The following is a 17,069-nucleotide window of genomic DNA, read 5'->3' on the forward strand; positions in this document are numbered from 1 at the left end:
ATAGTTTTAATTATATTTAACATACAGACACAAAATTGTTAGTTTACTTTTCCATACACTTAAGTATGCAAAATACCCTGAAGTCAAAGTTTACTTACTATCATTTTCATGGACTATTTTCCACATGCAGAAATAAATCAGTGATTTGTCTAGGTATAACAAACTTAAAATGATGTATCCTAGTAAATGATTGGGAAAAGCTCAATTATTCCAAAATAACAACTAAAACTGTCATGATTGGTATATTATTTAACATCTGAGTTCTTAAAGCAGTGATATTTATTCACTAAAACTTACATGACAAGCGTATTATAGAGGGACAAGGCAATGGATTTTTTTGACTTGCATTTATACTTACAAAGAATTATGACATTTTACTGCATCTGTTGGATTAATGCCATTTAAATTTAGAGTAATTTAAATTTAAAATAATAAAGATAGTGGAAAGCTAAATTCCATCTTTGGAAGACAGATGAGAGGCTAGAAATAAATTTTCTCCCAAAGCTTATCAGTTCTGTTTCAACTGATGTCAGCTTCTATGATCTCAGTACACACTGGACTGACATTATCCGTTTCTTCTGAAGACTAATTTTGTAAAAGCATAAAGTCGCAAGGAATAAAAATGAGACAGGCTGAGACTCTTCCAGGCAGAGTCAGCACATGCAAAACAGAGTCAAAACTCAGCACAGATTTTAATCACATCTTTTTTTTCCATATGAATTTTATTTCAAAAACTAACAAATATTTTTATAAAGTTATTATGGGCTGAGTTCTTTTTCAGGGAAATCTATGCATGTTCCCACTTCGGTTTTCACTGTAACTATTCTATAGGAATATTTTTTACAAGTATGGGTAATTATTCCAAAATCTACATTATTTCCACAATGCTGTACAAATAACATTAAGAAATTATTATTGAAATTGGAAATTTATTTAAAAAATATAAAAAGGTTTCCTGGGGTCTCCCCAAACTGGCAAATTACTCTGGATAAAGTTACAGAATGTATAATCTGATTGTTTAAGCCAAGTTGATTACTAGACTTCCAACAACAAAAAGGTCAAGAGAGTCTTTTGCAAAGAAGTCAAAAGTGATATAGTTCCCACTGAAAGACCTGGATAAATCCAGATCCCCCAGCAGGAAAATAGAGCTAAAAATCTAGAGGGAAGAGAAGAATCAGAAATCTAGGATTAGCCAGTTCCAGGGTTTCAGGAACTAGCTGAAGATAAAGGTAGATTGTAATCTTGAGAGTAATCTTGAGAGACAAAGAGATTCCCCCTAGTAATTATCACCCCCTAGTAATTATCACTAGAACAGGAACTAGCTGATTAATGATCTTGAGAGGCAGGGAGTTGCCCCTTTGTAATCATCACTGAACACCCTCCCTGCCCCCCTTTTCGGATTACTGGACTGTGTGGTTTCTTCCTATAAAAACTACTTCTCCCCGTCACTTGAGGTCGAACTCTTCCCCTGCATGGGTTATGAGTCTCGGTCCCAGTGCACTGGTTCCCGTCTTGTCTTGTCGTCTTGTCATTAAACCTCGTGTGATTGCAGCAAGGACGGTCTCTTGTGAGTTACTGGGGGGGTAGCGTCATCCCGAGGCTCGAGTGAGAGTCTCCCCGAATCGGGGGTCTTTCACCACAAACAAACTGCACTGGGACACCTTTTACCCCACTGAAGTAGGCAGAGGCACAGCCATCAAACCACAGCCAAACTGTAAAGTCAGCCTGGGGAGAAGAGCACAAGAAGGCCAACCATGAAGATCCGCAAGGTTGACGCTAAAACCAAGTGATGCTTTCTAAGAGATTTCTCACGATCATTGTGAATTCTCACTCAAAAGAGGTTATGAAGCTACCCCAACAAGTCTCCTTCCCTTTGCTTCCAAAGTACGGGAGCTTATTTATGAAACTTTTAAGTTACAAAAGTAATATTTGTTTTTGCAAAAGAAATGAAATAAAGGAAAAGGAAGGAAAATAAAGTGGTTCAGAGAAAGAAAAAAAATGAAAATATGAGATGCCAACCCCTCTCATTTTCCCTACTTTGCTTCTTTGGGGAAGAACCACTCACTGTCAATTCCCTGGGCATATTTCAAAATATTTCTGTACTGTGTTGTTTTATATGCAAATAGCTACTTTACACAAGTGTGTTCATATTGTTGGCAGCTTTACACAATAATGTTCTGACTTAAAATATACTTTGGACATATCTCACAATAAAAACAAAATAAATCCACTTGTTAGATTTTACCATTCTGTGGTATTTTGTGATTTATTTGGCTTAAACTACTTTGTTTTCCCAATAAAATGTTCACAGAATGAGGACTCCTCAAGAGGTAAAGGAAAGGAGAGGCTGCTACCCGAGGGGCAGAGGAGAGGAAAGGCACCAAGCTGGGCAAGATGAACCAATATGAGGAGCAGGGTCCCAAAAGCCAGTAAAACACAGCCCCTTTCCTACCATCAGGAGTCCAGAAGAGGACCAAGTCACACAACTGTAACACACATACAGAATGCCTGGGTAAGTCCCATGCAGGTTCCCAGGTTGTCAGTTCAGTTTCTGTGAGCCCCTATGAGCCCAAGTTAGTTGGTTCTGTGGGTTTTTGTGTATCCTTGACCCCTCTGGCTACTACAATCCTTTCTCCCCCTCTCCAGCAGGATTACCCAAGCTCTGGCTAATATTCGGTTGTGGGTCTGCATCTGTTTCCATCAGTAGTGAGCTGAAGCCTCTCTGATGACAACTGGGCTAGGCACCAATCTGGCCACAGGAGATGGCCAGTTTAGGCTTCAGTATCCACTTTTGCTAGGAGTCTAAGCTGGGGTCGTCCTTGTAGATTTCTGGGAGAGTCCCTTGAGCTAGGGTTTTACCTGACCCAGAAATGCTCTTTTCACTTGCAGGGCTATTCCCCTTCGTTCCCCTCCCCCAACCTGATGGCTCATCTTCTCAACGCAATCTATCCTCAGTCCCCTCATGAAATCTCTTCTGTTTTCCCTTCCCAGGGGTATCTGGGCATTCATCCCTCCATGAATCCTCCTTGTTACGTAGTCTCTCGGGGTCTGTGGATTGCAGCATAGTTATTTTTTTGTTTTACAGGTAATATTCACTATGAGTGAGTAATACCTTGCTTATCATATTGATCAGGGTTGCCTCGCTCAGGACATTTTTTTTCCTAGTTCCATCCACTTGCTTTCAAATTTCCTGGTGTCCTTATTAACAGCTGTGAAATACTCCATTGCGTAAATGTACCACATTTTCGTTACCTATTCTTTGGTTGAGGGGCATCTAGATTGTTTCCAGGTTATGGCAATTACTAATAATGCTGCTATGAACAGAGTTGAGCAAGTCTCCTTATAGAATGACTGAGCATCCTTTGGGTATATGCCCAAAAGTGCTATGGCTGGGTCTTGTGGTAAGCTGTCACTTGTGTTTTTGATCTTAACCATTCTGATAGGTGTAAGATCTCAGGGTCCTTTTGATTTGCATTTCCCTGAGAGCTAAGAATATCATATCCTTAAATGTTTCTCTGTCATTTGACATCCTTCTGTTGAGAATTCTCTGTTTAGATCTGTACCCCATTTTTAAATTGGATTATTTGGTTTGTTAATACCTAGTTTCTTGAGTTCTTTATATATTTTAGATATGAGACCTTCATTAGATGTGGGGATGGTGAAGATCTTTTCCCATTCTGTGGGCTACTGCTTTGTCCTATTGAAGGTGTCCTTTGCCTTACAAAAGCTTTTCAGTTTCATGAGGCCCCATTTATTAATTGTTGATCTTAGTGTCTGTGCTGTGGGTGTTCTTCAGGAAGTTGTCTCTTGTGCTAATGTGTTCAAGGCTGTTCCCCGCTCTCTTCTGACAGGTTCAGTGTATCTTGTGTTGAAGTCTTCTATCTACTTGGACTTGAGTTTTATGTAGAGTGATAAATACGAATCTACTTGCATTTTTCTACATGCAGACATTCAGTTTGAACAGCACTATTTGTTAAAGATACTTCCTTTTTCCACTATGTATTTCTGACTTCTTTATCAAAATAGGGGGGGTTCATATGTGATTTATAACTGGGTCTTCATTTCAATTCCATTGAATTGTAATGTTTATTTTATGCCAATAACATATGAGTTTTCTTATTATAGCTCTTGGTACAATGTGAAATCAGGGGTAGTGAGACCTCCAGCAGTTCTTTTATTGTTCAGGATTGTTTTAGCTATCATGGGTTTTTGTGTTCCTATATGAAGTTGAGACTTGCCCTTTCAAGACCTGTAAGAATTGCGTTGACACTTTGCTGAGTCTGTAGACTGTTTTTGGTAGGATGGCCATTTTGCTGTTACTCCTACCGATCACTGAGCATGGATGATCTTTCCATCTTCTCATAACTTCTTCTACTTCTTACTTCAAATACATGGATAATTTTATCATTCAAGTCTCTCACTTGCTTGGTTATAGTTACCCCCAAGACATTTTATATTATTTGAGGTTATTGTGAACGGTGTTAATTCCATGATTGCTTTCTCAGCTCATTTGTCATTTATTTATAGGTGGGATACTGGTTTATTTGAGACATTATACATTTTCTACTTATATCCAATGAGCCACTGTACCCCATAACTACATTCAATCATTATGTTAACTATAAGTAAATACAATAGTAAATATTTTAAAATTTGCCCCAAATTTCCTTAATTTCTGGAATTTGTGATGATATCTTGAAATAGTGACCTATTATTTTACATGACTGATTTCCCAAAAATTATTGATAATGCTGAGGCCATAAGGCATCTCTCACATGAGCCAACCAATTGCTTAGAAAAGAATCAGGTATTCATAGAAAAAAATCTCCAAGAAATACAGCTAATTATATTATAACAATGTTTCCATATATTTTAAGGGGCAATCAAAGATAAAATAACAGAAATTGATTTTAACAAAGAAGCATAGAATCTGCCACTAGTTTAAAATGAAAACAAAAATTCTTAAATATGAACACCAATTCCAAGAAACTATAAAAGTAGGATTAGCTGTAAAAATTGAAAAGCAGTCATGCTTTTGAAATCCACCAAAACTCAATGCTTACTCAGTGCTGTTATTCTTTCAAATGTCAAATTAGTTGATTTCTAAAGGCTAAATACCAATTTAAAATGCTTCAAATAATTTTATTTCTCTAAAAATTTATTGTGATGCCAAGCAAATGTTTTCAAATAAATAAGTTTTTCATACTTTGAAATTATTACACATTAATAAGGACTCAGAAGCAAAGTTCTAACTTAAAGTACGTGTCCAGCAAGGAGAAGATGCCAATGGAGTGTAACTTAGAAATCAGTAGACAGGCAACGCTGCCTAAAGGAATTCAGATCACATGAGCAAACTGAACTTGAGGAAACTTAGATTTTAATTATCACCTTTCCGCACGCATTCCAAGGATGACATTTCTATGATGTGTTGACACGAGGACGTAATTACTGTGGGAAAATGAAGAAGGCCTTTCTTCTACCCAATTTAAGAAGAAAATGCCCCGTCTAGTGTCATAGCACAGTCAGGCTTGGCAGGTTTCCCTTAAACCTGATTCCAGACCCAACATCAGAGCAGTACACACAGAGGTAACACATATGCGAGTCTGATGGCGGTCAGCCACCTTGCTTCGTGTTCCTGGCTGCAAGCACTCATTTAATAGGGTGTTTCTCTCTCTCTCTCTCTCTCTCTCTCTCTCTCTCTCTCTCTCTCTCTCTCTCTCTCTCTTCCCCTCCCTCCCCCCTCCCTTTCTCTTGACTTTCTCACCTCATAGAAGCAAATGTGTAGACTAACTGAGAAACTGAACTCCAAGCACCTAAGACCTATGACAGCGGCAGGAGCCTCATTCCGTGTTCACTCCACCTCGCACAGGCGCCATGCACAACAGGGCATACAGACAACTAAGATGTGAAGCAGTGCCAAGGGTGTCACCGTGGAGACTTCACAGCCATGGCTGAAAGGGAAAGCCTGGGGCGATACTGCGTAGTCGTTTAACTGCCGGTTAAGTTTGCGGAGCGATCCAGCATGCAATGCAGCAATTAGAAGCAGCACAGGCTTTATCGTCCACTGTCATGAAGGAGCTGAGACTAGTGAATAATTTACTACTGTCATTAACCTGACTGGGCTGCATCATTTTCAGAAGCTTCAAACTCTTCTAAGGTAAAAACTCTTATCTTAGAACATGAATAGATGTCCACTAGAGATCATGTTCAAACCACCAGCTTCATTTTGGTAGGTGTCTTATCTGACATAAAGTAGTATTGGTTTACCTCTAAGTAATCCAGTCCCTTCAGGAAACTGGGTGCAGTTTTAATAAAATGGGACTCATAAGTTTTTATTACATTTATAATGAATGCTTTTCAGTTTTATAGGCTCTTTGAGGGAGCAATTTAGTTTCTCTATTAAAACATGACTCTATATCTTCCACAACTCTTAGGTTTCAATTTTACATTGCTACTACTTCAAATATAAATGTAGATATTGAAATTTTAATAAAGATATAGAATTATTTTTACTGGCATGTGTGGGATATGAGTTTACAAATAGAGGGGAAAGAAGATTAAAATCTCTTCCTAGGGTGGTCATTTCTATCTTTCCATCACACAAAGCTGACCAGTGGTTATATGACAATAGACACATGCCTAGGTATTAATAAGGTGAGCTTCATGATATTGTCTTTTTGCAGAATAAAATATTTTAAATGTCTTCTTGGTGTGATAAAGAAGAAATATTGGTATGTAAGCAGATGTTTAGCCAGTGTCTTTTTTTTTAACCTAAAAGCTAAGGAAGGAGAAAAACAAACTGTTCTTATGAGAAGACAGAAGGCATTTAACCTAGAAGCCAAGGCTAACCAGAAGCTCTCCAAACCAATTGACGTGTTCCATAAAAATGATGTACTGTCCTGTGTGTCTGTGCATTATCTTTCCGTAAGACAGCTCAGATCCTGCTCTGTCCAGGTTTCAGAACAAGTCTTTTCTTCCTTTCCTTTCCTTTTTTAAAGATGATTTTATTACACCTTTTTATCTTTTTTTTTACTATTTATTTAATTTTTTGGTTTTGCAGGACATGGTTTCTTTATATAGCCCTGGATGTTTTAGAATTTGCTCTGTAGACCAGGCTGGCCTCAAACTCAAAAAGATCTGCCTGTCTCTGCCTCCAGAGTAATACACCACCACCACCTGGACTTTTTTCTTTTATTCAAAAAATAAAAAAAAGGAGGAGGAGGAGGAAGAGGAGGAGGAGATATTCTGATTATGGCTTCCCCTCCCCCAACTATTATGATCCCCTCTACCTCCCTTCCCATCAGGATCCATACCCTTCTGTCTCCTTAGAAATAATAATAAAATATAAACATAAAAACACACAAGAGTAAGACAAAACAAATAGACAAGAAGAAGAAAAAGAGCCGAAGAAAAAGCACAAGAAACACAAACAGACACAGACACAAGCACATGCACACAACACAGGATTTAGAGAACATGTCCTAGCTAGTCTTCTAAAAACACAGAAAGAAACTCCAGTGTTATAATCATGTTTAGAAGGCAAACCACACACAATGCTTTAAACAGATAGTCAAAGCATTCATAGATCCTAAGTATAATAAAAATCAATTCATTATCACCAACTGACATTCGGTTATCAGAGCCTCATGCAATTGCTTCAATTTAAAGAAGCAATTCATGTATTTTTACAAGAATTATTATATACCTGTAATGGCTTAAAGGTATCCCTCTAAACCTGTTATGGAGAAAGCCCTCAATCCAATATTATTCGGAAGTGGGACTTTGAGGATATAGTAAGACACTGTGAGGTTCCCTCTCTGAAATGGGACTGCTGCATTTCAAAAGTGGCCCCAGGGAGTGTGGTACCCTTCCACAAGTGTAGACAGAGTGAGAAGTCAAGAGTAAGGGGAGGACCTTTCACCAGGCATCCACTCTGCCAGTGTCTTGGTCTTGATTTCACTGCTGCTTCTGAAGAAGCCCACCCTAAGGACTTTGGTTATGGCAGCACAGAGACACTAACCTCACACAAGAAAAGCAGACTCACATCTCAAGAAGGAGAATTTTCATCCAACAGCATGTTACTAGAGTTATGGCTAACATGCAGCTCCTGGTCTAAAGAAGATTCACCATCAAGAAGCAATTATGAGCCAGAGGAAGTACTTTGATATTATTATATTATGTCCTTTGATATTCAATAATTAATTCCTGTGACCCCCCACTTATGTAGAAAACGTCTGCGTATGTCAAGTCTGTTGATAGACAGCCAATATGTTGTGAAGGGAGCTTTCACTGACGCGCTGGACCCAGAGTCCACCAGAACAAAGTCTATGCCAAGTTTCAAGAATCAGAATTAACTGCACTTGCCATGGCTCACAGCTTTCCGTTCGGGAGAGCTCCCTGCTGTAGAAGTGTCTTCCTCTCTCCCGCGGAGACCTATCATCTAAGCTGCTCTACGCCACCACGAAGCCCGACGGGGCAAAGATGAGCGTCCTCACTGTCAGCCTCACTCCTGTACCCAGCCAGCGATTCAAGTGCCTCCACTTTGTTCTAGGTCGCTGTCCTCTAATGATCTACAGTAAAGAGGATATGTAGAATTGACTCTTCACAGAGACTAGCTGAAACAGTGCTAAAAGATCACATCAAAGGGAAACATTACCTGAGCAAGAAGGGAGTTTGGGGAACGGACTACTTCTCATTAGGAATGGGATAAAGGGATAATAAGCCATTTCACTCTATGAACTCAGGTTGACCCAATACTGATTGGTTAGTAGAGTAGACACAGAGATAAGTGCACATGGGATGTTGTGAACCTGCAGAAAGTGAGCCTCCTGAAATCCATGGTGGAATATGGAGGATAAAAACCATGCAAGAAAAGAGGGAAAGCCACAGGTGTCCGCCATATTGGAAAGACAAGGCAGTGCAGATATCTGGAGCGCGGCCTCGCAGCTCAGATTATAAACATAGACAGAATCTAGCCTCCATTATCAGGCCACCTGCCACCTGGGAAAGCAGAAGTGAGAGCTAGAACCTACTGAGCTAGGACTAGCCATCCAAATGCTAATCCCAGAAAATAGGAAAGAACTGGTGTGCAAAAGAGCATGGTTTTTCATTTGAGAATAATTCTATTTTTGAAAAAACTGTTTCCACAGAAAGGATCCTATAACCAAGCAAGGCGTATTGCTTTATTTCAGTATATTCAGCTGGTGAATATTTATGAAACACAAACTATGTCCCAGCCACTGTTTTGGCTACTGGGAACCAACCATAAACAAAACAGATATGAACACTGCTCTTGTGGGGGCTTCATTATAATATAAAAGATGAGAATAAATAAACAAGAAAAATACACAATGCTTTAAAAATAGCCAGAGGTGCTTTGAAGAAAATAAAAAAGGCAGGAAGGATACAATTATTGGGGGAAAACGTTACTTAAATAGGTGCTACAAAATAGAAAGTAAATGCTTCAATTTTTTTTAAGATAAATGTTTGAGGAGAAGTACATAGGATTATATTTTTATTTATTTATTTTTTCGAGACAGGATTTCTCTATAGCTTTGGAGCCTGTCCTGGAACTAGCTTTGTAGACCTCGAATTTACAGAGATCCTCCTGTCTCTGCCTCCCGAGTCCTAGGATTAAAGGCGTGTACCACCACCGCCCGGCTAAAAAATCATTTTTAATTAACTCTAGTGGAGCAAATAAACTCATGGAATTAGACTCATGCCATTTATCCTGCCTGTACTTCAGCCAGACATTTGGTAAAACATTTTACTCTGGTTTCCTCTCTTATGTTCTCCGAAATGAGAGAGAGAAGTTTGATAGAAAAAAATTAAAATTAGTACGCAGTATAAACTGTGGAGAAACAATCTAATATGACAAACGATATCTCAAAATACCTGAGAAAGAACGCAGAAACCCAGAACACTCCTGGGATGATCTCCATGTCCTGAGACCTTCATGATGGCTATGCTCACTCGGAAGACCTGAGTAGGAGGAAGCTAAAATGGCGACTTTAGCAGCCCAAAGAATCTCCCTGAGGAACAGCGAGAGGACCTGCCTCAGACCAGCCACGCTCTTGAAGTCAAAGCAGCACAAATCACACTCAGAACGAAAATAAATCTCACATGAGAAAGATCATCTGTCACCTTTTATAGCATCTGCATTTTAAAACACGGTGCTAAAATAATACCATTTCTCTAGTGGATGAGAAATTATCATGTCCTGTCCAAGAATTTTTCAATGACTTGAGACAGATCCTGCTGTGAGTAGCTCTGGAAATTATTTCAAAGCCCACAGTGCTCACTGATGCAAGTATCTCATGAGAGCTTCCACCTTTAAAATGCAATTTGCAATTCCCTTCTGACAAAAATAAATTACAATATGAACTGTAAGGCATAAAACAATAATCTCATTTTTTAGTTTATAATAAGCCCCAGAGCACAAGTCGCCTGTGCACGACAGCTCACATGAGAACACATCTGATTAAACTAAGAAATTCTGCACAGCTTTTATGGCTGCGATACATTCAATTATCCTTACTTACTGATGATGTAATATCTATTAATACTTAAAATACCTTTATATGATATATTAGAAAATAGTATTTGAATAATGAACATTCAATGCATCTATACTATTTCCGTTGTTTAGACTATAAGTGCTGGATTTTAGTAAACAGCTATATGCCTGAGGGACCCCAGTCAACAGCAGTGTTGATGCTTTCAGAGCATCATTTGGTCTTCAGCATGGGCTGTGTGTCTCGCTCTGCTCTGCCCATCTCAACGCGAGGACCACAGCACAGGGAAAGCTACACTGAACGCCAAGATCACAGCGGAAGTGGCTGCATTCAGATTCCCCAAACCCCAGGAAGAACTGCTAGGGCCGCTTCAGGAGAAAACCAAACTATGTCAGACTCATATAAACTGATGGTATTTTCCATAAAAATAAAATTACAGTTATTATTTTAATTCCTTCCCTATACCTGATTGTTACAATAATATGGACAAATAGCATCTCGTGTTTAATTGTTTTATTGAGTAAGTATCAGAAAATTCAGTGACATTTGAAATTTAATTGCAGAAATAATAAAAATCTACATGTTGCAAGTTTTGGTACAATAAAAATAATTGAAAAAGTAAAAATTAAAACTGGGTGTAAAAAGCCTAATTTAATTCTATTTTTTTCACTCTAAACTGTGTGACTACTACTGCCTTTCAAAAAGACACCTGGCAGTGTTCTGAAAAGAGAAAGAAAAAAAACATAGAGAAAAAATATTTTTAAAAAAATCCCCTAAGACGAAAGGGAAGGTGTAAGAAAGGAGATTTGGGTCAGACATCTATTAAATAGAAGAATCCTGAGCACCTCTGCAAGCCAGGAATGAGGTAAGGGGGAAAAGCAAAAAGATTAAAGTGAAGTTCTTATCTCTGAAGAAGTCCTAAAGACACGGAAGAGAAGCCATGAAAACAAATGACCACAGCGAGCTATTAAGTGGCACCTATAAAATATGAGTACGTAAGGGCAGAAGTCTTCAGCAGAGCTTCTGGGTAAAAGCCCTAACAGACTGTTGAGAAAACAGTTTTAATTTATAAAAAGCCTGCTAGGCCACTCTTATTTTCTCCAAGATTCTGTGGGTGAAGATCGAGGGTCCTCCAAACCTAGCATGGCTGTGTGAGCCTTGCCCACGCTTGCGCTGGCCGGGATGCAGGCATGCAAACCTGTGAGCATCAACTGCAGCATCAGATTTTCCCTGCATGGTGTTCTTTATCAATATCTTCTCATTCTTACTAAGGAGAGAGGGAGGGAGGGGAGGGAAGGAGGGAGGGAGGGAGGTAAATATTAAAAACGGTAATGTCCAAAGCAGGGGAGATGGCTCAGTCAGTAAAGTACTTACTTTCCTTGAAACATGAGGAACTGAGTTTGATTCCAAAACCTACAGGGGAAAAAGTCCATGTGGCTGTTCTTCCAGAGGATACAGGCCCAATTCCCAGCACCCACTTACACCTCAAAATATCTGTAGCTCTGGGTATACTATTATGCCTGGGCTCTGGCCTCTACTGCAAATGGACACCCATGCACAAACACACAGAGATGCGTGTACACACCCTCAAATATAACAACATGCACACACAGAAAGGGAGGAAGGAAGAAAGGAAGGGAGGGACAGAGGGAGGGAGAGAGGGAGGGAGGGACAGAGGGAGGGAGAGGGGGAGAGAGAGAGAGAGAGACAGAGAGAGAGAGAGAGAGAGAGAGAGAGAGAGACTGGAAAATTTTCAACCCTCCAAACTGAAATAACCAAGCATCTCCATCCTTCCTAAAAAAAAAGGAAGGCTTTCATTGTCTTGGTTGCCATTTTCACCTTGTATGTGGGCAAATCTGGAGACCTGGCTAAAATCTGGAATATTTTCATAAGTTAATCAGACTTTATACAGTGCCTTCTTCCTACTTCTACAGTTAGAAATACCAGGAGCTGGGAGATGAACTAAAAACTGTCTCACAGTCGTCGAGGCTGTGGGTCCAGCAGTGGGGTGCCATCACTTCATACCAGGCAAGACCCATCCTGCTCAGTCCTGACTTGGGAGAAGATGGTCAAGGAAAGGAAAAATAAGAAAAGGAAAAACCTGCATCTTCACATGGCAAAAGCAGAAAGTCACAAAGCCCAGGCCACGCTGCTTGAAGGTCACTAATGCCACTCACTAGGACCAGTCTGGCGTGTTAGTCTCCTCTTCCCAGTGTTCGCCGGCAGCCACGGCGCACAGCACACGAGTGCAGCCCCTCAGAGTGCGTTCACTTGTGCGGCACTACTCCCTGCAAGGATGCTGTGCTCACCACAGCCATGCTCACAACTTCTCTCTGAGCTTGTCACAGCTCATGAGTCCCACCGAAGACTAGGATATTCCAGGCCAAAGGTCGCATCACACAGCCTGTTGTTTTCCTGTCTTTTGTTTTTACCGTCTTTCATTTAACTTACAAAAAAACTCACAAGCTATTTCAGTATACACACACACGCAGAAACACACACACACACACACACACACACACACACACACACACCATTAAGTAGTAAGTAACAAAGGGCACAGAAGCTTTTCACACAGCAGGAAATCAAATCCGAGGCTGTAGGCAACTTCATTTCTTATCTGTGCCACAGTTGCTCTGGGGCTGGGTGGACTCCTCCTATACCAGAGCTGCACCGAGGAGCCCCAGAAACAAGCCGAAGTTGAGGATGAGGTGGGCCTTATTTGATTCACACTGGGAATGAGGCTGGCTTGGGACGAGGCCATTTGTTCCCCTCTTGCATTAAGTGCTATTACATAACTAACACGGTCCAAGTAGCAGGAGGCCTCAGCTCTCTGTGCTAGTCCAATCAGTACATGCCAGGGCTGCGTACAAGGGCGGCATGTACAGACAAACTGGACACAGCGTGCGGTATCTCAAGCTCCAAAGACAGCCCAGCCACACTAGATACACCTTCCCAGAGATACCCCCATCTGCTTTAAATCTCCATCAAATATCATCTTATTCATAGACAATGGTGGGGCTGGGAGAAAAATAAATCTGCACATTCCTCCAGACATCACTATGAGCAAACACCAGCGGTTTCTGGTGCATCCATCTTAGAACGCCAGATGCTGCTTGCTTTAAATTAAGCCTGCCTCATCCCCATCCACCCAGTGAAAACTGAGTGTGCTCTTTTAATATCCCCCTTAGCTTTGCAGATCAAAGCTACTGAAGTCCAGGCTTGCTAGGCAATTTTATAGCCTTGCTATTAGGTCCACAAGATCAGCATCCAAACTGCATTTATGCCCCTTCTGGGGTACACTGACCCAGTAAGTCGACTCTGATCTGATGTTTTTAGAGGGAGACTATAGCTCACTCTCATCTGCTAAGCAAGAGAACAATAAAATGGGACAGAATAAAAGCATGGCAGACAATGAGGCTCACTGAGAGAGATTATTTTTCCTTAGCTGTTGTTACTGAGGCTCCAGATGAGCACACCAAGCAAATGCTGTAAACGAGTACATGAAAGAATACCAGCAATTACCACTCAACCGTGCTTACACTTTGCCTGAATAAAAAAAAAATCATTTTTATATAAGAAATACTGTATTTTTTTAAGATCCAATAATTTAACATTGGTGTTCCCTCTGTCTTCTTTGGGAGATGCTACTTGAGGTGACTATCTCTAAAGAGTCCCCTTTTCTGTGTGCTCCCCATTCAGCCTCCTTCTTTAGGATGAGTTCTCTAAAATCTCCATGAGGCTGCATCCCTGCCTTGGTGTGAAGTGAACTTTAAGCATCATTAACAATACTTGGAGGGGATATTGAGTGTGAGCAAGGTAACTTGAACTGTGGTGCTGGCCTGCCCCAGTTAAATAGCTCAGCCTATAACAAGGCAGGCTACGGGACCCAGTTTACTCATGGTGACCAACGAATTTCACGGGCTCCTAAGACATGAGACAGCAGACACAAGTCACACAGTGCTGTTTCTGTTGCAAAGTAAGAGCTTGGTTAACACTGTTATACTGGCTTCTAAGTCAGCAATTGTCACTACCATAATGCAAAGATGTCTTGCAAGATATAAAAACCACCATTTATTTTCTTCCTGTTGCTCCCAGGACAGAAGAACCCCCAACACACTGTCGAGTACCAGCCTCCAAGGCTCGATCCTTTCATTTTCTCCTTTATGGGAAAGCAACAGCTTTAGTATCCAATGTAAGGTTTCACATTACTCAAAGATGTTCAAAGCATCTATGGTGACCTCACTGAATGCTCTCGGACTACAGCAAGAATCTCAGGAAGGGAGAGAGAAAGGAGAAATTCACTGATAGCATCTGATTTGATATTTTAATAGGGCAAGTAATGGAAATGATGAAAGTAGGAAAGATTTCTGTCTTTAACAAGCAGGGCTTGTTATTGGTTAGAGTTCCAAAAATCAAAGCCAGCCTTTAATTAATAAGCACTCTGATACTTACTCAGATGATTGTGCTCTGGCCCAGAGAACTGACATTTTCCTGGCGGGTTATGAAATGTTTGTTAAAGCTGTGAAGCCTAATTACATGATCCTTCTTTCAGAGGCTCACAAAGGGTGGAGAAGAACTGGAAAACTAGCTCCCTCCTACCACAGGGAGAGACCTGAAAACAAGGAAGAGTGGGATTGGGTGGATGGCACACAAGTGAGGGGGTCACAGGTCACACAAGAGGGGAGTGAGCACAGAACACAGGAAACAATAGGAAGATGCTCTAGCGCTACACTTAGGGGCTCTGTAGAGAATGTCATTAACATATTTCCTCGGCTTTCTTCAATGGGGCTGGCCAGAGCTGAAGCTTCACAGTTGCTAATATGTTATCATTACTCAAATAATTAGAAGCAATAGATTTTTTTTAATTAGCTATCTCAAAGCAAGCACCATTATAATCATCTAATTATCCTTGGAGGCAGCTTATGTGCAAATGCCTGAAACATTCACTACATTACTTCTGTGGGTGCTGGCTCCATGTTTATAGTTTAAGATCATTTATGACAATATAGTGTTGAAACCAGAAAAGTACAATCTATTATCTCTTCAGAAATCTGAAAGCAATTTTCATTAATTAAATCTATATTAAAAAATAAATAGGTGATTTCAGCTAAGGAGAGTGGCAAAACTAGTATTAATTTTCAATTTATTCACCTACAAACAAACCCTAAAGTATTTCTTAGTTTTAAAGCCAATCATTTACATATATTCAATCAACAAGATTGCTTAGCTAGGTAAATAATTACCACTTTTCTCCAGAGAAGATGGCCCCCTCTCCTGCTAGAACACAGTTAAATCAGCCTGTAAGAGCAAATGTCTTCTTCAAACACATGGTTGATTAAATGAGTCTCTAAAGAGTATATCCACCTAATTAACAATATGTAGCAGTTATTTTAGCTTTAAAATAATCTCTTTGGTACATGTCATGGTGTGACCTGGTTCAACATCAAAGCTGGCCTCTCAGCAAGGGGTAGGAGCACTTACAGAAGGAGCTGAGGGTTTGTACCAGGAAAATCCAAGGACCCAAGGCTCTGCAGCTCTAGGCCCCACCCTGCCATCCAGGAGTATGCAAGATTATAACAGAGAAATAGAAATGGAAGGATGATGTCCATGAAGCTTAACTCCTCGGTCTATGTGTTCAGATCACATCAGGTGAAATCAAACAGGAGTTACATGAGGCAGCCATGAAATAGAGTAAGTGCAAGCTAAAGCATTCCCATCAAATATAAAACAAAACACAGAGGACCCTGGACATAACTGAAAATGAAGAGGATGAGATCATAACAAGGAGTAAGGATGGAAATACAGAGTTAAATTTATTTTTTAGCAGATTGTTAGTAGTACAAGTGATGGTGAGGTGAATGGAGAAAAAGAGATGACAAAGAAAAACAGAGAGAAAGAAGCTTGGAAGAGAAAACAGAAATAAAGCACGCGAGAACCGAAGTAAAAACAGAGTAGCAGAGAGAAAGCGGCAAGCATGGGAAGCCAAGTCAGAGAGCTTGTGAAGACAGTGCTAGTCACTAATGTAAATCTTATAAAGACCTGCCGGGAGAGGAGAGGTACAGGCCACTGGAAACAATACTGATCATCCACAGAAGCAGCCATTTCAGTAGAGTGCCCAGCGCAGAGGCCAAGCAACACAGAAGAAGGTGAGTGTGGACACCCAGGCAGCTCCAATAGGTGCCCCCCTTCCTTGTAAAAACGCTGATGGTTCTTGGTTGTTTCACTCTTTGGCTCTTTACTCTTTATTCTTTGGGGGCCCGCCACCCGGCTCCCATATAAATCACACACGGAGTCATTTTTTCTTATAAACACCCGGTCTTAGCTTGGCTTATTTCTAGCCAGCTTTTCTTAACTTAAAATAATCCAGCTACCTTTTCCTCTGGGATTTAACCTTTCTGTTTCTGTATAGCTTTTCTTCCACTCGCATTCCGTGGCCGGCTGGGTGGTTGGGTGGTTGGCCCCTGAGTCGTCTTCTCCTTGTTCTCTCATGCTCCTCCTCTCCTTCCCACATTTTCCTCCTGCTCATTCTCTCTGCCTGCCAGCTCTGCCTAG

General features: G+C 40.4%; 1 protein-coding gene across 5 annotated transcripts in view; it reads right to left on the reverse strand.

Annotated features, from left to right (window-relative positions):
* Positions 1-17,069, reverse strand: part of Immp2l (inner mitochondrial membrane peptidase subunit 2) — an 845,970-nt gene that overhangs the window by 529,945 nt on the left and 298,956 nt on the right. The gene's annotated exons all lie outside the window — the stretch shown is intronic.

Source organism: Myodes glareolus, chromosome 11 (assembly GCF_982192425.1).
Source record: "Myodes glareolus chromosome 11, mMyoGla1.1, whole genome shotgun sequence".
Lineage (NCBI taxonomy): Eukaryota > Metazoa > Chordata > Mammalia > Rodentia > Cricetidae > Myodes > Myodes glareolus.